The sequence below is a fragment of the Pseudorca crassidens genome, chromosome 10 (assembly GCF_039906515.1).
Source record: "Pseudorca crassidens isolate mPseCra1 chromosome 10, mPseCra1.hap1, whole genome shotgun sequence".
In the NCBI taxonomy this organism is placed as follows: Eukaryota; Metazoa; Chordata; class Mammalia; order Artiodactyla; family Delphinidae; genus Pseudorca; species Pseudorca crassidens.
This window is the reverse complement of record NC_090305.1, coordinates 88,906,878-88,932,038: the sequence shown is the minus strand read 5'-3', so window position 1 is coordinate 88,932,038 and position 25,161 is coordinate 88,906,878. Positions and strand designations below refer to the sequence as shown.

Here is a 25,161-nt window from a genome sequence, read left to right as displayed (position 1 = left end):
CAAATCCCTATAAGTCATGCAAGTCTCCTACCAAGTCCACGAGCCCTTGACATCCTTTCAATAAGTTCCTCTTCACTTAGGTTGGCAGAGCTGGGTTCTGTTGCCCTTAACAAAGAAGCTTAACTGAGATGACGGATCTTGCTGAAATTAATAGTAAAGTTCACACTTTTCCAACCCACATCCCAGCGGGATGGGATAGATTTAAGAACTTGCTAAATGGAGTCTAAAGGTCATCTTTATGTGCAAGATATTCAAGAAGGCTTTGAAAAAGAAATGTGAGGCTACAAAGATCTGTGACAGCATTAAGTGGGAACTACAGTTTATAGAACCACTGGTTTAAAGATAAGCGGTCTCTGGCTGGTCTAATTTGGCAGACAAAAATTCCATTTTCTGGAGCACAGAAGCCTTTCCCTCTGTTGGATAAGAGGTGAGATGCTGTCTATGAAAGCTTGCTCTCGGTTTCAAAGGTCAACAGTCAAATTGTACATCTGCCATCCTCTTATTAAAGACCAAAGACTTGGGAGGAATGACTTGATATTTAAGCGTGACCTGCCTGTCTAGGCCTTTTTCATTCTTTCTCTCACATGCTTTCTGTTGCTCCCACTCATACTCCAGCACTTGTCAAGGTCACCGATTTACAAACTTTTTATTAGCTGATCAGGAAGGGGTGAAGAAAGGCTCCTTGGATCTGAGAATCCTCAGCAATAATGCGGATCATTTTCATCAGGTGTAGACCGGGCTACTGAGCTATTTTTACCGCTTTACTTGGTGCTGGCGGTGGGGAAAAACAGTCTCTGAAAATAGTTTATTTTCCTGCTGAATGTCACGGACATGGTGAGGCTTGACCATCATCACAGCAGAATAGCGTAGTGGTTTAATACTTACGTTTTGAACTTATATAATTAATTAGTGAGCTACATTTCATTTAAAACGTGTTATAATCCTCAGCTCCACCCAGCTATTGGAAGACTAGGTATGTGTTACGACTTCAGCACATTGTTTCGCAATACCCACATTGATTGCCCAGTTTCAGAGATTTAGAGTGAAATGTTTGCTGACAGTTGGAAAATCTGATTCTCAGCCTTTTGGAAGCGGCCAGGCCTTTAGAACCCGCACCTTGTGCAGGCATAGATATGCCCCCGCCCTCAAGTGCTTTTGCTGGTGAGGTAGTCCCTTTGGGGCTGAGGGCTTTTCGGTCGACCACCAACAGCACTTCCAGCAGTTTGGACATCAAGGCCTTCCTTGAAGGGGTATCTAGGAGGAGATTCCCCGTGTCCTTCATAACGATCTTGAGGGAAGATGCGATTTTATACCCATCTTATGCACGGGGAACCTGAGATTTCACCTGAGATTGTATAGATCCTACCACTACAAATCCACAAGCCACTGTCTGGCACTCTTAGGACAAGAGTTTTATATTCATACATTTTCTATGTTAGAGAGGAAACTGCGTGCCCACACCATATATTATGCTGTATCTCTATATTAGTTTCTGTCACCACTGTAACAACCACCGATGCAATGGCTTGAAACAACACATTTATTATGTTACCGTTCTAGAGGTCAGAGGCCTACAGTCCAGGTGTTGCAGGGATGTGTTCATTCTGGAGGCAGGGAGGAGCATCTGCTTCCTTGGCTTTCCCAGCGCTCCAGGCCACCGGCATTCATTGGCTTGTGCACCTTCCTCTGTCTCCAAGCGGGTAGCACAGCATCTCCAAGTCGCCCTCTCTCCCTTTGACCTCTGCTACCACCATCACATCTCCTGTGGCTCTGACCCTTCTGCCTCCCTCCTGTATGGACCCATGGGATGACACTGAACCCACCCCGATAATGCAGGGTCGCCTCCCCCCATCGCAAGTTCCTGAACTTAATCAGATCTGCAGAGCCCATTTTGCCATATCAGGTCACATTTGCAAAATTCAGAGATTAGGACATACACATCTTTGGAGGCTATTTTTCAGTCTATCATAACCGCACAGGTGTCCAGGAGAGCACCCATAATCAGAATCATTAATATTTCTGTAGCAAAATGTATGAATATTCATGCTAAATTGTATACATCGGTGGTTAGCAAACTGCAGGTGGGCCACATCCACCTGTTGTTTTGTATATCAGGTTTTATTGGAATGCAGTCACGCCTATTTGTTATGGCAGCTTTCATGCTACAAGGGCAGAGTTGAGTAGTTGTGACCTGCAAAGCCTAAAATACTTACTATCTGACCCTTTACAGAAAAAAAAAATTGCTGACCCTTGGTATAAATAATATCTCTGAATAGTTCAGGTCAGTTTTGCCACCAAATGAATTTTCCACAAACCTACAGAAAACCTTTTGATTTTCAATTTTGCTGAATTTCGGAAGTACAAGCAAGGAAGCATGGACCACTCATTAGTGACCGAGCTAGGGACTCAATCCTAGTTCACTGCAAAGCCCAAGTTCTTTTTTTTTTTTTTTTAACTTATTTTTGGCTGTGTTGGGTCTTCGTTGCTGTGTGCGAGCTTTCTCTAGTTGGGGCGAGCGGGGGGCTACTCTTTGTTGCGGTGCATGGGCTTCTCGTTGCAGTGGTTTCTCTTGTTGTAGAGCATGGGCTGTAGGCACGTGGGCTTCAGTAGTTGTGGCACGCGGGCTCAGTAGTTGTGGCTCATGGGCTCTAGAGCGCAGGCTTAGTAGTTGTGGCGCACGGGCTTAGTTGCTCCGCAGCATGTGGGATCCTCCCGGACCAGGGCTCGAACCTGTGTCCCTTGCATTGGCAGGCGGATTCTTAACTATTGCGCCACCAGGGAAGCCCAAAGCCCAAGTTCTTAATCCAAATAGTCCACAATTCCATTTCCTTTGTATTTGAGCCAAGAGTGTATGTGTCTATTATTGGACCCATTTTAGGATTTCAGACACCCAGAGAATTAGAGCAGAGCGTGGTCATCATCCAATGCACGAGTCTAAAGATAATAGTCGGCAGGCCACACCGGATCAGAGGTGTGTTAGCTAGAACAGTGCTCTAAGAACAAGGCACATGAAAGCCTTTAGCCAGGAGCGTGCACTCTGATTAGCCACAGTCACCACCATTCCCTGCCTTCCTTATTGCCTCACCTAAGCTCCTCCACACATCCACATTCCCAGCCTGGTCCCTGAAGGCTTTTAAGAGTTACCTGCTAACCTAATCTCTACCCTCCCGTACTAGAGAGGAAGAAAACAAGGTCGATAGAAGCATCTCATGGAGGTCACGTAGAAGAGAGGTGGCAGAGCTGAGACCAGAACTCAGGTCTCCTGCCCTCTCTGCCCATTTTCTTTTACTTCACTGTCAGGTACTTGGACTTGGCCCCTGGCCAGTTATGATTCGCATGCTCAGCTTTTACTGGTGGTTCTCTCTGCCCCATCAGTCCCCCCCTCCCCCCACTCTGCTTGACTTTGTTTTCCCCAAATCACTTGCCTAAACAATCATCACCTTCAAATGTTCAGCTGTGGTCCCAGACGTTGTAATCTCTCTTGGCATCCTTTGACACTCTGGAGAGAAATTTCCTTGGAGATCTTCCAAATTCAGGGCTGAGAATTTGTTATCACACGAATTTCAGACTATGGCAGACTTCAGCTTTCAAAATCATCACAGCTCACCTTTCCTCTGTGTCAGGGTTGTCTTGTAGCCTGTGGACAGAGGCCCCCAGTTCTTGCTGATCCGTTCTAGGTGGAGTGCTGGGGTCTCGTTGTTGGAAGGAAGGACTTTTGGCCCAGGGATGATGATCCACTGACATCATTCTCCCTGAAGTCATTCCTGAAGGAATTCCAGTAAAAAAAAAAAAAGCAAAAAGCATCTACCTTAATGAGAAAGGGTATAAAATCTCTTCCAGCTGTTGGACTTATGTAAGGACGATAAAGTTTCTTTTATTGAGTACCCCTCCTCTGGTTTGAGCTTAGCCACACCTCATCCATAAAGAATCCACCATTGGGATACAAATCACTTTTTAATCAGAATCCCTAACCACGGTTTCAGGGATAGGGCCAAGAACACCCTTGTATACTCCATTACATCTTACTTTAAGAGACATTGCAGAGACCTGGATGTTTCTAGAAGCTGGATGTCTGCTTTCTCTGTATTTGAATGTAGGTATTATTTTCATTACTATTTAGTGCCTTCGACAAGTATATGATCACTGATGTAGACTGAAAGTTGTACCTGCAAGAGTTTCAGTGAAGGGAGGAAATTTTAGTTCTCCCATAATCTCCATCAACTAACCCTCCTCCAGCCACTCCAAATGGATTTACAATCTGAGTAAATGAGCTTTTCTGTAGATGCACTTCCACGCCAAGACTCTAAGCCATCCCCTTTCCTTCTGCCATATTGACCCTGAGCACCTCTGGATAGAAATTGTATAGAGCAGAGCCAGTGGTTGGAATTCAGACAATCCTATTGATACGTTATTTGCTACTTGGGTTATTAGTGTATAATCTGCAACGTGCAACCAAATGACTTGTGTTTTTCTTGCATATGTGTATAGGTGTCTTTTCACAGGCCAGAATTGAAGGATCCCTTTAATTTCAGTAGCTCCTCAAATATTTCATCCAAGCTACCCACGTTGATGGGCATTCCATTATATCAGGCCTTCATCTGGGTTAGCCCAGAGTTTCTGCAAGGCTGTTGTGAATATTACTTCATTTCTTCATTTATTATCCCAGTATGCTTATATACCTACTAAGTGTGCTAGGTCCTGTGAGGAATGTTTTATCCCCTCTGTTGCAACTATTACTCATATGTAAAGCTGACCCTGGATTGCTTCCTATATACTGGGCACTGTTTTAAGTCCTTTCTATGTATTAACTCATTTAATCATCACAAGGATCCCACAGAGCAGGTAGTACAGTATTATTATTCACATTTTACAGAAGAGGAAACCGAATCCCAGAGAGGTTAAATAACTTGCTGAAAGTCACACAGCTAGTGAGAATCAGCCTTAAGCAGGACCCTAAGTGGATTGGGTCCTAAGTCCGTGCTTTTAACCCTTACACGATATGAAAATTAAAAGGGATTCTTTCCGCTCTTAAAATTGTTACAGGTACAGCAGGGCTGCAAACTCACATGCTGACGGGGACCAGGCAGGAAATGAACAGGAGTGAAGTAGGCCAGGTGGGCATTGAGAAGAAACAGAGAGTTCCATCCCCTCGCAGGCGTGGCTGCTGCACGGGTCCAGCCGATCATAGCTACTATAGTAGACAAGCCCTGTATGGCCCGGCTCGCCCCTGCTCCACGAGAAGCCAGAAAGACAGAGTTTTGAAATCTGAAATCTCACTGAAAAAAAAAAAAAAAAGAACTTTTGGGTTTAGCAAGTTTCTGCAAGCTGAGTGAAGTCTGCAAACCATCTTAGCGGGGGATATAGCACATGTATGCCGGTACCTATAAAGTGAGGAGAAAATGCTGTGTCCCATCAGAGGCATGTTAGGGAAATGCTATGGAAATTCAGAAAAACAGAGAAAGGTGACTGCCATATGGCATTGTGTGGGGAACGTAGCAATTAAGATGGTCCATGAAGGAGCAGAGAGAAATGTAAAGGGTATGTTAGGAGAATGGTGAAAGCTGTCTGGCCACAGGGAGGTCAAATAGTCATCCAGTGTGAAAATGTGCCCTGTTGGTAGGTGGGGAGTCAGTGCTCCACCAGACCTTCCCCTAAGCCAGAAACGAAAGGGTTAATGTCAGTCAGCATCTGTGGCTGGCCATCAAATATTTAAAGGCTGCCCTTGACCATAGTCAGGGTAATGGAATTAAGAGTGGCCAGGTGAGCTGCACCAGTCACGGTAACCCTGGGGGCTAAGCCCAAGTGTGTGGACTTTGACCCTGGAGGGCCGCAGGAGGTTTTGTGCTGGCACTGAGCCCGCCAGGCTTGGTTCCGACAGCTCTGGGTCGGGTCACTTGAAGAGCGGAGGACATTGGAGGCAGGAGACTACTTAGGAAATGGACCAGGAGAGTCCTAGTGATGGGAACAGGGGCAGAGGCAGAGCAGTGGCAGGGCTTGGGGAGGGGTGAATGCAGTGCACCAGCGAGAGGCCGGGGCCAAGGGCCACGGCCAGGTTCAAGCCCAGGCCAGTGGCGGTATCACTAGGCACTTGTACAAGGCGAGGGTGGGGGAGTTGGAGGGGAACAGGTTGAGGGAGAGGAGTATGAATAATCTTTGGCACGTTTTGAATTTGAGGCACTAGTGGAACTTTGAGGCACGTATGTCTTACTCAGTGCCTTCAGAAACAATAACTATATATTCATCTACCTCCCCGCACCCCCTCCCCCTAGAAATAATTTGTTTAAAGCAGATCGAAGACTGGAAGGAATGGAGCACGAGACCAGTAAGTCTGACTTCAGGGGATAATAGACTAAATTTGGGAACTTTTTGATAAAAAGCAAGTCCAGGCAGGCATTGCCTGGGGCAGCTCAGAACCGAAGGAGGTAACCTTTATTGAATACCTACTATGTCCCAGAAAGTGAGCAAGGCTTTATGTTGATTATCTCGTTTGATCTTCAGAACAGAACAACCCAAGGGGCTTTAATTATCCCCATTTTAAAGGTGAGGCACCTGAGGCCCAGGAATGTGAAGTCATTCATGGGAACCTTTGAAAGGAAAGACAGGGCCCTTTAAGGCAAACTTTACTCACTTTTTCATGTTTTTTTTTTTTTACAAATGGTCCTGTTACAGGGGACACAGTCTTGAGTAGTTGCCTTTCCACCATTTCCCCATGGTGTGGATGTGACCAGATTGCAGCACTGATGGACTCGTCTGAGAGCCTTGTTTGTACAGCAAGCACATGGCTTTTCTTAGGCTAAAGGTGCCTTCATTCAAAATCAACGTAGTCTTCAGAGAACTTCCATATTAAAGAGTACTTTTCTTTGACTGGGGTGCGAAGTCATATTGAGGTTGCCCCTTGGTGACACATGGCTTCTACAAGTGGGAAAATGTTGAAAAGCTTGGACTTTGGAGTCAGACCTGAGTTCAAATCCCAGCTCCATGATTTACTGGCTGTATGACCTTGAGCACGTCATCCAAGCTCTCTCTGCCTGTTTGCTCATGTTTCATGCCAACCTCATTGGATTGCTGTGGAGGCTAAGTAATCTTTCAAGTATATACTGTTTTCTCCTCCCAGTCTCGCCTGTATTCTCTCTTTCCCCTCCAGTTGCCTTTTGGAAATAATCTAGACCAGCGTCAGCAAACTTATTCTTAAAGAACCAGATAGGATGCATTTGAAGCTTTGTGTTTATCACACAGCCCCTGTTCCAGCTGTTCCACTCCGCTGTTGTCGAGTGAAAACAGCCACAGACAAGAATTAACAAGTGGGTGTGGTTGTGTTCCAATAAAACTTTACTTATAAAACCAGGCAGCATCTGTATTTGGTCCAGGGGCTGTAGTTTGCCAAGCCCTGGTCTAGACTCTAGCAGTTATGGGGACGCCCCGGCAGGTTTGGGGATGAGACGTGCTCTGTAAGCAGGCAGCACCAACTTCCTAATGGAACAATTCCAAAGCCCTCCTTTCTTTTTTTCATTATCTTTTCAATTTTTTTTTATTGAAGTATAGTTGATTTACAGTGCTGTGTTAATTAACTGCTATATAGCAAAGGGATTCAGATATATATATATATATCAATATTTATACATTCCTTTTTTATATATATTCTTTTCCATTATGGTTTATCATAGGATATTGAACATAGTTCCCTGTGCCATACAGTAGGACCTTGCTGCTTATCCATTCCATGTGTAAAAGCCCACATCTGTGATCCCCAACCTCCCGGTCCATCCCTCCCCCAACCCCCTCCCCCTTGGCGACCACCGGTCTGTTCTCTACATCTGTGATTCTGTTTCTGTTTCAGAGATAGGTTCATTTGTGTCCTTTCTTTAATAGCCCCTACTTACCTTTAGCAAATGATGGCAACTTTCTTTCTTAGGGAACGCACAAAGAGGCTGCAGGGATTTTGGAAATGGCTTCCAGAATATGAGCATTTAGTCACTTTTAATTGTGCTGAGATTAAACTAATCAGATTTACTTCCAAATGTACACCAGTCCAAGAAGTGCTAGTTAAAACAAAACAAAAACATAAGGGATTGGGGTTCTTGCCGTACTTAGAGTGTGCTCAGCTTTGTCACTTGCAGGGGATGGGGGGAGCCCTCGCATCCAAAGAGGGCTTTTCTCACAGCCTGCCTTTCCTCCACAGAGCAGAATCCTCTGTTACAGGAACATTAATGCCATACATTTCCATGGTGCCTGGATCCTGAATCCCACTGGCTCTTGTTGCGCATTTTTTTTTTTTTTTGTACGTCTGGATTTCATGGATGTGCTCTTATTTGAGCCCCAGACAGGCTTTCTTAGTGTCTGAGCCTCAGAAAGATGTGGCAAAGCATCTTCATTCTCTCAGTGTGGGGGAATTCTTTAATAATGTATATAGTGGCCATGAGCGTGCCCTCTGGAAATAGGGATGGTAACTGGCCAGTGATTCCCAACTCCTGAATTCCAAGCTCTGTCCTTACATTTGCACCAGAGCCACGCTTCCCACAGGCTGCTTCTAGCCAGTGACCAAGCAGGGACACTGGGGTAGACCCATTTCTAAGAGATGCTGTGGCAGTAAGCCCTGCTGAAATTTCCTTAGCACACGTTCCGGGATGCTTTTTTCTACCCTGCATCCCTCTGTTCTTCACTCGGGGTCAGACTGGCATTGTGGTCTAATGGCTCTCCCAGCCTTTCCCACCTCCCCCCCCCCCCCCCCCCCCGCCCCGCATGAGTGTTTTCCGTAATAAAAGCCTGCATATTTAATCCCATTTTGCCATCTACTCCTCAGAGGACCTGGACTAACACAATATATACTTTAAAAAATGTATGTATATGAATCCCTAACAGTAGGGTAAGAAGTACCTCTCGGGCTTCCCTGGTGGCGCAGTGGTTGAGAATCTGCCTGCCAATGCAGGGGACACAGGTTCGAGCCCTGGTCCGGGAAGATCCCACATGCTGCAGAGGAGCAACTAATCCCGTGTTCCACAACTACTGAGCTTGCGCTCTAGAGCCGTGCTCCACAACAAGGAGAAGCCCGAGAAGCCCGCTGCGTGCCGCAACTAGAGAAAGCCCGCGCGCAGCAACGAAGACCCAGCATGGCCAAAAATAAATAAATTTGTATTAAAAAAAAAGAAAAGAAGTACCTCTCTATGATGGCTGGACTGAATTTTGCTCCTGTCCCCAATTTATATGTTGAAGCTGTAACCCTCAGTGTGATGGTATTTGGAGACACAGCCTTTGGGAGGTAACTAGGTTTAGAAAAGGACATGAGGGTGGGGTCCTCGTGATAGGATGAGTGCCCTTATAAGAAGACACAGGGCTTGCTTGCCCTCCCTCTGCACTTGCACAAAGAAGAGGTCACATAAGCACACAGAGAGATGACAGCCATCCACAAGATAGGAAGAGAGACCTCACCAGGAACCGAATCAGCCAGAACCTTGATCTTGGACTTTCTAGCTTCTAGAACTATGAGAAAATCATCTTTTGTTTAAGCATCTCAACCTGTAGTATTTTGTTATGGCAGCCTGAGCAGATGAAGCCACAGGGAAAGTTGATTTCACTCTAACTGGAAAATAAGTCTGGGAGCAGGTGGCTGTGTGTCAGCATCCCCACCTCTACAACCAGAGCACAGCTCTGCCTGCTCAACACAGCCACGTGGCCATGGGTAGTGGCTACGGAGGGTTTGGAACCCAGAAATGTCTGCCATTGGTGTCTTAACAGAGTTGCTAAGGGTATTTGGGATGGGACAGTTCTCCGGGCGAGACTGTCACGTGTATTTCAGGGTGTTTAGTAACCCTGCTCCCTGCCCACTAAATGCCAGTGGGGCCTCCCAGTCCCTGGGGCAACCAGAACAACCTCCACAAATTTCCAAACATCCCCTGGGGCAAGACGGTACTGCTCCCAAGTGCAGCCAACCGGCACCCCTAGGGTCTAAGCTTTTAATCACCTTGCTTCACTACCAGTCTAATCGTTGGCCTGTGAAAGCAGCTGCCCAGCGGTCAGAGTTGCCCAGGGAGGTGGAGGGGAGAGCATTTCATTCCTTTGGTGTTTGGTGAGAAGGTTTCCTTGTGCTGTAGGGTTTCCAGGACTAATCGAAGGTCGGTAGTAAGTATCATCCCAGCTCCAGGGTCTGGAGAAGCAGGATAGCTTGTGTCCAGTGGGTGTGCAATCAGTACTGCATGTTGAGAAATTATTTAATTGACTTCTTGCCTCCAAACAGAATATGTTAAATTTATGGAGAGTGTCACCATTTTCCCTGGCTGACCTACTCCCATTTGTCTTAATCCTTACTCTCAAAAATGCCTTCCTTAACTAGTCTTGCTGCAATTTATACCAGCTTCTACTTGCCTAGGCATCTGCATCTTATTACTCTAAGAGACCATATAACACATGGTCGTTTGGAGATTGAGCTCTGTAGTTGGATAAGCGGTTCAAATCCCACCTCTGTCCTGATTAGTTGTGTAACTATTAGTTATGTAACTAAGAACGACATTCTTTTTTTTTCGGACTATAAAACAGGGGCAGCAGTAATAGTCCTTACTTCTTTGGGTTGCTGGGAGGATAAAGTGAAATTCATGGCATTCAGGGGACAAAAAAGCAACAATTGCCTGTCTAAAAGTTTCCTGATACACAACACACTGTGGCTTTACCAAGGAAATTCTCAAATTTCTCCGCCATCTTGGGATATTGAATTCTTCAAAGCTCCAGTTTAAAATGTAAATATTGAATTATTTAAAGCTCCAGTTTAAAATGTAAAGATTGAGGACCTCTTGGATTACAGAGCTTGTGGTTGTTTACCTTTGTATCCCTCTCATCTAACCCACAGAAGGTGTGCACTGAATGATGGAGTTTTGTTTGTTTTTACTGAAGTATAGTTGATTTACAATATATTAGCTTCAGGTGTACAGCACAGTGATTCAGGAATACATACATGTATATATATGTATATTCTTTTTCAGATTCTTTTCCCTTAGAGGTTATTACAAAATATTGAGTACAGTTAGTTCCCTGTGCTATATGGTAGGTCCTTGTTGATTATGTATTTTATATATAGTAGTGTGTATATGTTAATCCCAGCCTCCTAATTTATCCCTCACCCTGGATAATTGTAGCATGAACGTGTCCAAATGCTGTACAGGAGACCTCATTTTATTGCACTTTGCTTTATGGTGCTTCACAGATATTGCTTTTTTTTTTTCTTTTTTTTTTTACAGATTGTGGTTTGTGGCAACCTTGTGTCAAGCAAGTGTATGCCATTTTTTCCAGCTGCATTTTCTCACTTTGTGTCTCTGTGTCACGTATTGGTAATTCTTACAGTGTTTCAAACTTTGCATTATTATTATATCTGTTACCGTGATCTGTGGTCTTTGATGTTACTATTGTGAAAAGATTATGGCTCTATGAAGGCTCAGATTATGGTTCGTTTTTTGTTTTTGTTTTTTTTTGCGGTATGCGGGCCTCTCACCGCCGTGGCCTCTCCCGTTGCGGAGCACCGGCTCTGGACGCGCAGGCCCAGCGGCCATGGCTCACGGGCCCAGCCGCTCCGCGGCATGTGGGATCTTCCTGGACCGGGGCATGAACCCGTGTCCCCTGCATCGGCAGGCGGACTCTCAACCACTGCGCCACCAGGGAAGCCCCGTGCTTCATATTTTTTAGCAATAGAGTCTTTTACGATATGTACATTTTTTACACATAATGCTATTGCACACTGAGTGGACTACCATATAGTGTAAACATAACTTTTGTATGCACTGGGAAAGCAAAAAATTCGTGTGACTTGCTTTATTGTGACATTTGCTTTATTGTGGTGGTCTGGAACCGAACCTGCAGTGTCTCTGAGGTCTGCCTTTATTAGGTCACTGTGATAGTAATAATAATAGCAGCTAACTGTGAACAAGTGCTTCCTAAGTGTCAGGCTATATTCTAAGTGTTTTATATATATATTAGGCTATTTAATCCTTATAAGGTAGATAGTTCTATCATTTCCATTTTACAGTGAGGAAACGAAAGCTTCAGAGATTAATTTGCCCAAGTTCACACATTTTGTCAATGTGAACTTGGAAGAAGACAGAGTAACTTGAGAGTTTCGGAAACCAAGCTCTGCCTGCTCTCAGCTCCCCAGGGTCGAGCGGGCTGGATCTGGAGATGGAGAGCAAAGGTGATAGTGCTGGTGGTGGGTGGTGGCTTTTCTCCAATGAGCGATCATGCAGGATGTCATCTGTTCTCAATTTCCACTCCGGTTGTCCTCTGTGGCAGCCCTCCAGCCCAGCACATGTGCTCAGGCTGTTGGCCAGGAGCTAAATTTATTTGTAAGCTCAGGGTTCAAGGAGGTGCATAAATTACACGTATACAGCCTCATTCCTCAGTTTAGCTTGATGCAGCCAAGTACCCATCAGGGTTTTCCAGGCTACTCACTCCCAGTCCTAAGCCATCGGCCCTCGTCGGGGTGCCTTCAGCTGCCACCTCTACCCCACACAGCAGGCACCTTATGAAAGAGACACTGGCACGTCTCTGTCCTGTGCACAGTCTTCAGTCTGGTCCCTTTGCCCAACTTAGTCCTTGCATTCCACTCTGTCATGTTCTCACCTCTTCTGACCATGTGAATCACACACCTCACAGCCCTTAATGCTTTTCCATTCCACTGAGGATAAAGCCAAACCCCTTTCAGGTGATTTACAAATCCCTTTACACTCTGGTTCCCACCCACCTCTCCAGGCTACCTCCCAGGCCACTCCCTCCCCACTAGGACATCCCTGTCCCCCTTTTAGTTTCTTACAAATGAGCGGGATGTTTTGTTGTTCTGTGGATGGGAGAGTCCTTTTTTCCTTAACTGTTAGGGAACCGTCTTCCAGTGATAGAAACAGTCGTGCCCACCAGTATGATTCTTATTTTGCGAGAACTACATAGATGCCGGCAAACTGCTCACAATTTAAATCACTTTCTTCTAAGTCTCCTCAACCCCTGAATCTTCTCTGCTTGTATGTTTACTTTAGTCGCATCGTATGTATCCTTTCAGAGGATGTGTTAAGGAGGTCCACGTGATAGAAGTTTCATAGACTCAGGCAGATTTGAGAGAAGAACTCTCCTCCCCCAGTGAAGACGTTTTTGGGGACATAAAAAGTCCAGTAGATGGAAAATGCCTTGAGAATAAGGCTTTATTTCGGGGTCTTTTGCAGAATTTGCCATCTGTTGAACTGAATGCGGGAGGAGTGGAATCTGCTTAGGACATTTTCAGGGATGAGAAAAGAAGGAGAAAATGCTGTTATTTACCGCAGACCTACCCTGCGGCAAGTGCTTTACATTACATTATATCCTTCAATCCTCACAATAATTCTATGAAGAAATATTACTATCCCCATTTTATGAGGGAGGAAACAGAGAGGTTAAGCAAGTTGCCTACGGTCACACAGCTGGTAGTGGACAGTGGCAATGTCATAGTTCAGGTCTCATTCTCCTTCTTCTACAAAACTGCACTCCTGATTAAAGCTGGTTAAACCATCTCTCGGCTTGAGCTCAAATAGATCTTTTTGCTTTTCCCTGTTGCCACAAGACCCTGTTTTTCAAATCTCCAGTGAGGGCCTCTTGATATCTCAAGAACCTATGACTCAATCGCATTTCAATTTCTGTCAGAATTCAGAAGTTTTGGAAAGCTGACGGTTATGCAGATTTTAAAAGTGGAATTACAGTGTTTGTCAGTGTCTGTAATCCACTGTCTGGACATTCAGGGAAGTGTCAGAAATCTAGTTCGGTAATATACTGAAGTTTCCTACAAACGTGCCTGCATTATGAAATTTTTCAATTACAGGAAATTATTTGAGTTGTTGAACTGTTTCTAACAGGGAACACTTCTTTATTTTTTTAAAGGAGCTTAAATTTTTATTAAATACTGCAGTCTATTTGGGGGATTGAATTGCTGTCGATATGGAAATAGGACCACTTGCGTGATGTGTTCCCCATTGCCAGTTTCTCATACGCTTAAACAATCTGTCTCCTTTCAAAGTATGACAGTTGGCAGAAATTCTTGGGCATATGAAATTGGGATTGTTTTCAGACATTAAAAATCAGCCTTCAGATCATCCTTGCCGCATGGTCTAGCTTCAGCTTTTGCTTACCTTTTACACGCAGCTCTATCTCCCCGGCATCGTCTTGTGTGGAGTAGACCCACTTGGGTGTGCACGTCAGGGGAATTGGATTTGATACTCCCCACCTTCGCACTGGGGTGGCTAACGGCTGTGATCCCCTCACATAGAGAATCCGTCAGCTGCCAGGAGAAGTCAGTGAAGCGTGTGAGACCCAGGAACTAACTCTATTTCCTAGCAACTGAGGAAAACCATTTCTCCTCTGTCAGCAGGAATGCTCAGATTTATGTAAACTAGAATTGCCCATTATCACCATAATAAACCATATATTTGCAGGCGGTATTTACAGCCAGCTCATAGTGGCATTCCATCCTGGCAGCCCCCAAGCTTGTGAGTTTCCCATTTGGAGCCCCCCAAAATACGATTAGGTGGATGCCGAGTACTAGTTTCATTAACAGCAGTGCCTGAGAAAGCTACTAACTCTCTAATTATGCAGGAAGATTACTGATACCATTAATTGAATGGTTGTAAAACTCCAGTGAAGTCAGATGGTAGTGAAGTCCATTTTCAATTCACTAGGCTATTAAAAGTATTTCCGGCTATAAAATAAACAGACACAAAGCATACTGAACAGGCTAATATGGAAACATAAAACAGCGAAGGGAGAAGCTTGTGATAGCAATTAGTGGTCGTGATTAGCCGCGCCACAGCCCCAGCGGTGGAAATTAAAGATTAATTTATGGCAGCGCTCTGGCGAGGGAGGTTTGCTGGTGACTGTTCTGCGTACAGGTGGGCTAGGCGCTTGTCATTTCAGTTACCACAAAATCATCCCCAGCTGAGGCTGTGCTGCAGCCTTCCTTGGGACAGTTCTGTCTGTTACCTGTAGCTGAAATATGCTTAATCAACACGTTTCTTCATTCGGAGCCTCAGTTTCCCTACAGGGGTAGGCTGGTTTAGGGGCCTTGTAGCTCTAAGAGAACCTGAGATGATCTGTTCCAACACCACTTCCCTACCAGCCTGCATCTTTGCTGACCCTTACATACAGTTTACCTGTCCATGGTGCTCATACCCTTCACCTGGACGCTCTCCTCTTCAGCCACTCCTGGGTAACCCTTCTCAGTTTCCATATCCTGGAGAGTTCTCTTAAGAACCTGGTCTCTGTACTGCCCACTCACCATTCATCCTCACTGCCTCTTTCCTGGCTGTATTTTCAGTCCCAAAAGCTGATAAGTTCCTGGGGAGCTCAGTAAAGATGTGAGAATGGATTGAGAGGAAAGGCCTTCCAGGGCAGGAAGTATGCCACATCTTGGTCCGTTTCCCCGGGAAGATGTTGGAAAGTCGAGAAGATATTATCTAGGAACCTGTCATGTCACTGTACAGAAATAACAGGAACTGTAGTTGGTATGGAATTTTGCTATCAAAAGGCCTTTTCGTGTTCTGATGTCCAGAAGCAGCCATGAAATAGATTAATGGGCATGTTGGCAACCTTGCCCCTGAGAGGATGGAGGCTTAGAGAGGAGAACTGGCCCAGGTTCTGATGGGTTGAACTGAAGAACTCCTCTGGGTGGTTCTTAAACCCTGACTCACTGTAGCCCTCATCTGTAGAAAGAGCAGAGCGTCCTGGGGTGGCTTTTTAGACCCCACTTTGAGAATGATCTCTCACATGTGGTTTATCAAGTAAAGACTTTCTGCACCAACTGAAGCTGGGATGCATCACCTTTTCCCCATCTTCTTCTTGTCCTGGACAATTGGAGGTTGCTTCACCAAATTTTAAGCCACCCCATTACCTTCCTGTTTCTTTAGCCTAGACCTGGGTTACCCCAAGTGTGGTCTCTGGACCAACAGCAGTGGTATTCCCAGGGAGCAGGGGAGAAATAGAAATTCTTGGGCCCATCCCAGGTCGACTAAATCAGAATCTGCTGCGTAACAAGTTCCCAAGTGTTTCCTGTGCTCATTAAAGATTGAGAAATGCTGCTCTAAACAGGTTTGCCCACATTGTCCCAGGCTAAGAATCATCTCAAGTGCTTATTGAACATACAGCCTCCTTGACCCTTCTCTAGACATTGTGCACAGCACTGGGTTTAGGATGGGGCCTGGGTGTTCGTGTGGGTGACTCATGCCTACAGGGGTTTCTTCTCCTGAGGGAAGTTCGGGATTCTCTGCTCTAACCCAGTGGTCCTCACTCCTGGGTGTACATTAGAATTACCTGGTGAGCCTTTCAAAAATACTGAAGCTAGGAATGCACTCATAACAATTCCATTTAGTCAGGTGAAGGTGGAGCCCAGGTACTTTCCTGGCGATTCTAATATATAATCGGGGTTCATAGCCACTGTCTCAATCAGTAGTTCTCAAAACGTGGTCCAGAGACCAGTAGCACCAGCACGATCTGGGACCTTGTCAGAAATGCAGATTGGCGGGGTGTGGTGGACTACCTCCCAAATCTACTGAATCAGAAATCCTTGAGGTGGCCCCAGTTATCTGTGTTTTAATAAGTTTTCCAGACAAGGCTGGCCTGTGAAATTCATGGGGCCCAGTGCCAAATGAAAACACAGGGCCCTTCTTCAGAAATTATCTAGAATTTCGAGACGGTGACAGCGCAGCATTGAACCACACCTAGAGTCTTCTAAGCATGGGGTCCTGTGTGACTGCACAGGACGTGCACCCATGAACCTGGCTCTGCCTGCAAGTGACTCTTGTGCCCACTGATGTTTGAGAACCACTAGTCTGGCTTATAGCTGGTGTTTTTGCTTCTTGGCATGGTCCAAGAGTGACTCTCAGGACTTGTAAGCCACTGGCCCCGAGATGACAATAATAATAGTACCATTTGTTGATCATTTGTGACGTACGAGGCACTGGGCTCGGCACGTCGCAGGCGTTATTTTCATTCAAGGCTCACAACAGCCCTAGGAGAAGTATTCTGCTGCCTTCATTCCCATTGCGCAGAGGGGGAGACTGAGTACCAAGGCCACTGGCCACTGGTAGGTTGAATATGTTGAATATCAGCTGTTTGCCTCCTTCTTCACTGTGCCTCCTGTTCCAGTCATTATTTGCCCTGAGATCGTCCTTGCTCCTAACTCCATGGGTGAGGACTTATTGGAACAGAAGGACCTACAGGACCTCTAATAAAGGGCCAAGCGTTTTGCTCTGGCAAGATAGAAGGGTTTATAATCATGGGTTTTCTATTTATCATTTCACCAACGTGGAGCTAGAGGCTCCGACAGGGGACAGAGCTAGCGAGTGACAGAGTTAGGGTTTGAACTCAGGAACCTTCGATCTCGAATGCTTCCCATACTTCCAGGCTGCCGTGGTCCTAAGCATGCACTTACAGGATGGATAACTTCCCTCTTGTAGTTTGAAAGGGAGAGGAGGAGTAAAAAACCAAGGAAAGAAACTAAAGTCTCCAAGGATCTGGGAAGAGACCAGGGGACTATAAATTACACCAAGGAAGAGAGGGAACGCTAAAGTGAAATTGAGCGGGTGTTCAGGCCAGACTCAGCCGCCCTTAAGCCAGATATCTCTGAGAAAATGACTTCACCTCTCTGAGTCTGATTCCTGTCCTATAAGGTAGGTATAATAATAATAATACCCACCTTTATTGGGTTGTTGTGAGACTTCAATGAGATAATGGCTTAAATGAGCCACAGTGCTTAATAGGACTCCTGCCACTTAGTGGGTGCTCAGTAAAAGTTGCCATTGTTATTAGTATTGAGGAGGCCTTTGGCCCAGACCACTGGGATTTGGAGTGAAAGTCTCGGCTCTACCCCTCTCCCTTTTCTCCACTCTCCTCTGTCTGCCTCCCTCACAGTGGAATTGGGTAAATTAGAAATTCAGGATGGAGCTCGGAGATCTGGAGTTCTGTCCCAACTCCAGCACCATTTAGACCTTGGACTTGCCTCCACCCCTTTCGAGGCCTTGGTCCCCTCATCTGACAGTCGCAGGCTGGAGCCAGTGGTCTGCAAGGCTCTACAGTGCCCCCCTTTCCTCCTAGCATCAAGATCCACTGACAATGAAGTCCCATTCATTTGTGCCTGTGCACTAGTTTCTTGAGAGACACTTGAAAAGAAATCTGACAAGGGAGAGGCTCCGGGGGCAAGCTGGCTTGAGGTTTGAGTCTGCAGTCCCCCAGCTATTAACTGGAAGAAGCTTGGAAATGTGGAAAGCCCTCCATCTGTGCGCTGATCCTTGTGGGCCTGGCTTCAGGCTTTTCCTGGCATTGCCGTGAAGACCGTCAGGATCCCTGACCCTCCATGGGCCCTAGATTGACTTCTGATCGGCATGAGTTGTGCCGCAGCTGGATGTTCCCCTGTTTTCCTTCTGCACGTTCGGTTCCCCAGGAAGCAGGCTTTGAGATGGATCTTGATGAGAAGGAGGCAACATCTGTGGAAGGGAAGGGAGGGGAAGGAAGTGAATTGGGCAGAGGGAGAAGTGGGGCTGCATGCAGTGCAGTCATAAGGGAGGCCTCAGCCAACTCGCCGCGGACTTCTCTGCTGGGAGCAGCCTTAGAGTCATCTGAGCTGGGGCGGGAGTGCAGGGTCAGGACTTTACACCCCCGTGTCAGTCTGTCATTGGATGCAGCCCCCCGTGCAAGTGGGTGAGGCCTTGCTAAGGAGGCATCTCTCTTCTTCAGCCCGGACAATCCCTTTAGGACATTGACAGCTGAGGACTGTCTGCGGGCAGCTCTCCCGGCAGCCAGGGGGGCCTCAGTGCTGGGACGCTGGGAGCCGAGTACAGCACCCCCGAACCCCGCCCCGCCTCCTTATTCCTAACCAGGCTGCTTAGGAAATGCAAACCTCCTTGATCTTAGCCTTCGCAAGTGCCAGTTGGGTGGGTGATACAGCTTCTTAGTTTTTCACCAATTTGACCTTTTCCTTTTGAAACGAGGTCATGCTGGAGGGTCCGAGCTGACCAAAAGGTCAAGTAGAGGTAGAGATGTGCCCTGTCCCGGTACAAATACTAAAGGCTACCAGTTGCTATCAGTTACTGAGTGCTAACTATATTCCAGGTTTACGATGTCTCCAATTTTCTTTAAAATCCTTCAGCTTATCTAATGCAATATTATGAGTTTGCCGAATCTAGCCCAGTATTGCAGAGAGCAGCCCAGTCAAGGGTGCGTGGTCCAGGGGAGGCCAGAGAGGCCCATTCTAGGGGAGCTGCTACAAGTTCTTTGGTTTCCCACCTCTTGAGTAACAACCAGAGCTTTGCTAATTAGCTTCCATAATGTCAGAAATGTGTGTGTTGTGTGTGTGTAAATATTGGCCTTTGACCAGCCACGTAAATATTAGAAATGTGCTCCGTCTGATGCAGTGAAAGGGAGTCACCATACATGGATCGTGTGTAGTGAATCTTAAATCTTTTAGAGATGGACCTCATGTTGCATGAATAAGGTATGCGGAGGTCTTTAGACTTTACCCTGAGAAAAATCACTAGGCAGAAATCACTACATGCTCCCATGAATGATACCTTTCATGCCAAGGAGTGGTGGCAGCAAAATCGGTCCCATGAATTGTTTTGCTGCTCACTTGTTTATAATTTAAAAGTTGATAAACCTTCTTAGGTGTGATCAAGAGCCCCTTTAGAACTTGTAAACAAACTTGTGCAGGGCAGGGCTGACCGTCAGCATCTCACACTTCTTCAGTGGCGGCTCCGTATGTATATCCTGTGTGAGACCCTGGGAGCGGTCCCTCAACCACATCGTCTCCCATCCGTTTGCAGCTGGGCACCATGCCAGCTGCTGCACAAATGTACTTATTTAATGTCCACAGCACCCCTAAGGGGTACATACTATTGTTTATATCCTTTTTATTAGTGAAAAAACCCACCTCAGAGTGATTTAATAATTCCCTTTGAGGTCCTCACAGCCAGCCAAACCAGACCTGTATGTTTCCCAAACCTGCATTCTTCACTTCGGGCCCATGCGAACTGCCAGACGGCTTCCCGGAAAGGCAGGAGAAGACGTGAAATGAGCCCAATGCTTCTCTGTGCCCATGGTACCATGAGAGCCACCATACAAGTAGGAAAGTCTCTATACTTTTACATCTGTGTGGCGCATCTCTAAAAGATCTCAGCCAGTCCCTGAGTCTTGAATTTCACCAAAATTTCACTTAACTTCACCAATGAGAGCTCATTTCTACTATTCATCAGGCAGGTCAACAGGCCAACTGTTTTCACCCCAATAAACGTACAAATAAAAATAAAACTCATTTCTTATTCTGTGGGTGTGAAGGGCTAACATCTGGCCACTGCTCTGTCGTGAGCTATCCACGCGATGCTCACCTAGGTTCTCAAACCCCTTCAAGCTTTGCTTTCCTCTCCCAAAGTGGAAATGTTTCCTTCTACAGATTTATGTTTGTGATGTGTGTGTGTATGTTTCAAGAAGTCTGAAGTAGGACACCAAGATGGTAGAACTCATCACTCAAAATGGGTTGAAGTACCCCTCAAGGAGGGGTCTCCTGCCCCAGCAAGAGCATCAGGCAGTGTAGGCAGAGCTGACCTGAGCCTGGTGGGAAGAGGAACCACTCTGGAATCAGCCCATCCTGGTGTCAAGGGTGTCAGTTCCGTGACACTCACCACTGCTGGACACACACACCTCTCTGGGGCTTTCTCTGGCCACAAGAGTACGCTGAGCCCACGCACAGGCCAGGCTGGACGTGCAGGGGTTGGGGGGTGCCCAAGAGCAGCCTCCACCAAAGGCTCATTTACGCACACAGGTAACCTCCTTACTCTGCTGGTCTCCCTTTTTTCTGTTTCTCTTCCCCATTCCCTATCAGAGCTCTCTGGGACCACCTCCCAAATGGACTAGTTGCACGCAGATGTTTGGCTCAGGGTCTGCTTCCGTAGGAACGAAGCTTCCTGGTTCACATCCCTGCTCTGCTGTGGAGCAGCTGTAGGTGCCGGGGCACATCACTCCTGTCACTGGAACCTCAGCATCCTTCACCGGGAAGAATGAGATGATAAAAGTGGAACAAATCTCACAAGAGAGTTGGGAAGGTTCCAGAAATAGTCTGTGTAAATCGCTAAGAACAGCATCTGGTATACAGCAGGCATTCAGTAAATGCTACTTAAAAAAAGAAAACCAATTGATAGCTCCTAAAATTTCTTTGGCTGAGTCTTCATCTAATCTGAGATCTCTTTGCTCTCAAGCCTTAGACTTCCTCTGGCTGAATCTCCCAGGTTATTTCAGGGAATCTAATGCCTTTACTAAGTTAACATATCTTTAGCAAATATTGACTTAACACCTATTATATTGAAGACTCGGTGCTATGGTAGATATAAAGAAGATGAGGTCACTGTCTCCAGGGAGATAAGACATAGTCACAGGCAGCTGTGGTCCAAGGAAACTGTGATAAGCACGTTTCTCTACAGGCAGACCTCGTTTTCTTGCACTTTGCTTTATTGTGCTTCGCAGATACTGCGGTTTTTGTTTTTGTTTTGTGTTTAACAAATTGAAGGTTTGTGTCAACCCTGGGTTGTCAGAGGATAGTGAGCTTTTTTTTTTTTTTTGCAATGAAGTATTTTTTAATTAAGGTATGTGCATTTTTTTAGATGTTAATTGTACACTTAATAGACTACAGGATAGTGTAAACATAGCTTTTATACGTACTGGGAAACCAAAAATTCGTGTGAGTTACTGCAATATTTGCTTAATCTCTGTGGTCTGGAACTAAACCTGCAGTATCTCTGAGGTCTGCCTGTATGTGCCAGTAAAGTAGGAAGTGAGCTGAGCGGAGGGGAAAGATTATCTCTGGTGTGGAGGAGGAAGGGGTATCAGGGGTGGGTTGTGAACGTTGGGTGGAATTTCAACAGAGGAGATGGAAAGGAGGGAGTGTTAGCAAAGGTGGAAGGTCTGGCATTCTGCAGCGAGTTTATCCCTATCTTATGGGAGACCCAATAGATTAATGACTCTCCATTTCTAGAGCAAAGGGGATAGCAGATTCTCCAAAAAATGTAATAACAATATATAATGTGTTATATAATAGATTATTATACCTTATACATAGTACTTATTATGTGCCAGGCGCTAGTAGAGATGCACTACGTAAGTTCATCGAATCCTCAACTTCAAGGTCAGTTCGACTGTTATCTCCATTTTACAGATAAGAAAACAGAGGTGCAGAGAGGTTAAGCATCCTGCCCAGGCTCACTCAGGTACTGCGCGGACGGCTGAAGTCGAAACGCAGGAAGTTTGCCTCCAGCGTTCCCATTCTGTAGTGCCTCTCGAGAATGGCACCTTTGCAGGACTTTAGGGGAATAGGTAGCCGTGATGTTGACAAGACTCTACAGGAGAAAGAACCTCTCCCCCACCCTGCCCACCGCCCAGCCCCATAGAAGTGGTCTCCAGCTGGAGCAGTGGTTCTGGAAGTTGCCCCATAGAAGTGGTCTCCAACTGGAGCAGTGGTTCTGGAAGTTGCAGGTCACCATGACAACGCACCCCTGAGCCCGGCCACGCCCCCAAGCTCAGTCTCACTGGTTTCCAACCCCTGCGCAGGGCCCCTTTCCCTGCAGGGCTTGCTGGGGAAGTATCCCTGGCTTGTGGCAGCTGTGGTTTGGCGCTCAGGACCCAGATGTAAAAGGAGCTCGGGCTGAGGCAGGGGCCGGCGCTGGTCTCCAGAAGGCAAGCCCCAGAGCGCCTCAAATAGGTGGTAACATCCCCAGTTTGATCCAAATCAAAACAAGCCTGGATTTTCCTGTTTGTTTTCTTTTCCTCCAGCAGGGAGAGGAAAGGAATGTGCAGCGGCTGCTAATTGGATAGTGGAGTGACCGATTTCTTATTTTCTTATCCATGCTGAGCAGAGCTGTAGGGAATCTCTGGGGCCAGGAAGGACACAGCGGGAGTCTCTGGGTCTCTCTGAGACGGAGTTCACAGTCGGGACCAAAGCTGCCAGCTGACATGTTTTATTTGGCCTGCCCGGTGTTTAAAAAATGTTTTAAAATAGATGCTGACATTTTTAAAAGGGGGAGATGATACATAAAATTCTGCATTCCTGGCTTGTGTTGAGACATGGAAAGATCTGGGCCCAAATCCCCGCAAGTAAACAATCGGGGGAGCTGAGCTGAGGCTGCTCTTTTATACGGGTCACCAGGGTCCCCTCCAACCAGCGTCACCCACCTCCATTACCTTTCAGGTCCTCATCAGCATTTGAGTGTGTGACCCCACAAGACAGGAAACCCTCCCTCCTAGGACCCTCACCAATCTCAGGATGGGCACTACACTGATGCCACGGGTCAGCGGGCAGACCAGTAGCCAAGGCGACTGGCGAGGGCGCTTCCAGAGTCAGTTTGACGGCAGATTAAGGTGCCAGTTATAAAGCCATAGAACGCAGCGTGATGCGTCACTGGGTAAAGAGAGGGGCTGAAGCTAGAGACAGGTTCCTGAAGTGCTCCATCCGGTTTAATTCTTCTATACGTCTTTGAAACCTTAGGCAGATGAGAGCAGAGGCTGTAAATCACCCTCTATTCAATGGCTCATCATAAAGGATACGGAGAGAAATTACAGGAGGCAAGGGAAGGAAAAGCAGTGAGGAACAAGGCAAGGGTTGTTAACAGTGTGTTTGAAGATGGGCAGGTAGTACGTGAGAAGCTGCTGGAAGTCCGGCTTGATTTGGGCATCCCAGACGAACGGGAAAACCCACCCACCAGCCCAGCCTACTGCTGTGCCCCAGGGCATGTGATGGGGGGAATGTGTGTACAGAGAACTCACTGGGACTGTGCCTTACAATGTCAAACACATGGAGTTTGCTTCAGTCGGTACGCCTCTTAATCTTGGCTCTGTCATTTTTTGGCTGTGTGACTTTGGGTAGGTTACTTAACCTCTCTGAGTCACATTTTCCTCATCTGTTAAATGAAGTAATCATCATAAATGCAAGGGGTGGTGCCAGAAGTCATAGGAAGCTCTCACTAAACGATACTTTCTTTATGTAATATTGTAAAAGATTAAAATTGAACCATCCCCAAAGGAAAGTAGATTTCACTTACTCAGGTGGCAGTTAAAAGGTGATCTCTGAAGGTTCTGTTTTGCTCCTTTTGAGGAAGGGCAGGAAGACTGCCCCTCCCAGGGTCTTCTGAGTGTCCACACAGGTTTGTCTTGACACAGGACGGCAGTGTTTGAGTGGAAGAACTCAGTTCAAGAGGAGGGCAGCCGGAGGCTCACTGGGCCTGTCCACGGCTTCCCAGACTAGCTGTGAGCCACGCCTGTGGGTGGGACATGCTAGTCTCTGCCCTTCTCTCCTCTCCTCCCCGCCGCACCCCTGACTCAGTGCCCTGGGAACCTGACCCTGGCAGTGCCTCACGCACTGTCTTTGTTTGGGCTTCCCCAGAAGCAGAGCCTCAGGTCAGGACTGGAGCGCTGCTGGTTTTTCAAAGGTTGTGGTGGACATGGAGATGCCCATTCAGATCCCCCTTCAAGGAAGGACTGATTGCCCTGCTGTCAGCACCTTCAGGATCTGCCCCAGCTGCAGAGAGAGCCCCATCGTGTCATCTGAGGTCATGCCTGCCCTTCCTGGGGCTACTGGCATCCTCCTGTGTACCCACATCCGGAGCCTGAGCAAGGTGGACCATTCAGCTCCACAGGGGACACCCAGGACTTGTTCCAAGCTCCTCCTAGGCAGCGCAAGGCTTTGTCAGTCCTGTATCATATCTTAGCTTATCCTTCTGTCCAAGCCTGCTTCCACCCGCTTCCTTTCATAGGTGTTGGTTCCCTAATAAAGCCCAACACCCCACATTCCGTCTCGGGGTCCACTTCCAGAGAACCCAACCAGTGGCAGAGCTCTGGAGTAAGGGGGCCAGGAAGGAGGGAAAGTCAATATAAGAGTGTGTTGTCAAAGCCAGAGACCCTGCTGGGACCTCTGAGAAGGGTCATAGTTGCCCCCTGGGAATGGTCCATTGGGTGGCCTCTGCTCATCAGCTCCCAGAACTGCCTGTGAGGGCTCGAACTGCCCCCATTCCTGGGCTTCACTTACACACTGGCTGAGAGGGTTCCCCACCTTCGGAGATGCCCTGAACAGAAAGTGGGTGCACCGAAGGAGGGATGCCATCAGCCGGACTCTGAGCTTATGAGGCGCTTCACTGTGGCTGC

At 46.8% G+C, this 25,161-nt stretch overlaps 1 long non-coding RNA gene across 1 annotated transcript; it reads right to left on the bottom strand.

Annotated features, from left to right (window-relative positions):
* Positions 1–16,549: 16,549 nt before the first annotated feature.
* LOC137233136 (uncharacterized) lies at positions 16,550–24,249 on the bottom strand. The gene is made up of 2 exons (XR_010947315.1): positions 24,063–24,249; positions 16,550–18,467 (listed from the first exon to the last, which is right to left on the bottom strand). It is a non-coding gene; the product is annotated as an uncharacterized lncRNA (long non-coding RNA).
* Between the last annotated feature and the right edge of the window lie 912 nt (positions 24,250–25,161).